We start from the raw sequence: 297 nt of genomic DNA, 5'->3' as shown, positions 1-297 counted from the left end.
ATTATTAGGACTTCTAACGAGACAAATCAAATAAGGAAAATTCTAATGAACAATGTTTTAGTTGATTTCAAAGTGTTAATATTAGGAAATAATTATGTGACTATTTTGTCCACTGTGAATTCTATTTTAAAGGGATAAAAAAGGCGAACGATATTTCACTAAGGGCCTTCGTGCTTTTAATATAGTATAGATAACTTTTAAAATTTTCATGTTGTAGAGTTAACTCATAACATGATTAGCATTTTTAGTTGGAAAAGAACAAAAAGAAACTTGATATCATATAAATAAATAAATAAA

The sequence above is a fragment of the Nicotiana sylvestris genome, chromosome 12 (assembly GCF_000393655.2).
Source record: "Nicotiana sylvestris chromosome 12, ASM39365v2, whole genome shotgun sequence".
NCBI classification, from domain to species: domain Eukaryota; kingdom Viridiplantae; phylum Streptophyta; class Magnoliopsida; order Solanales; family Solanaceae; genus Nicotiana; species Nicotiana sylvestris.
This window is presented reverse-complemented; position numbering follows the sequence as displayed.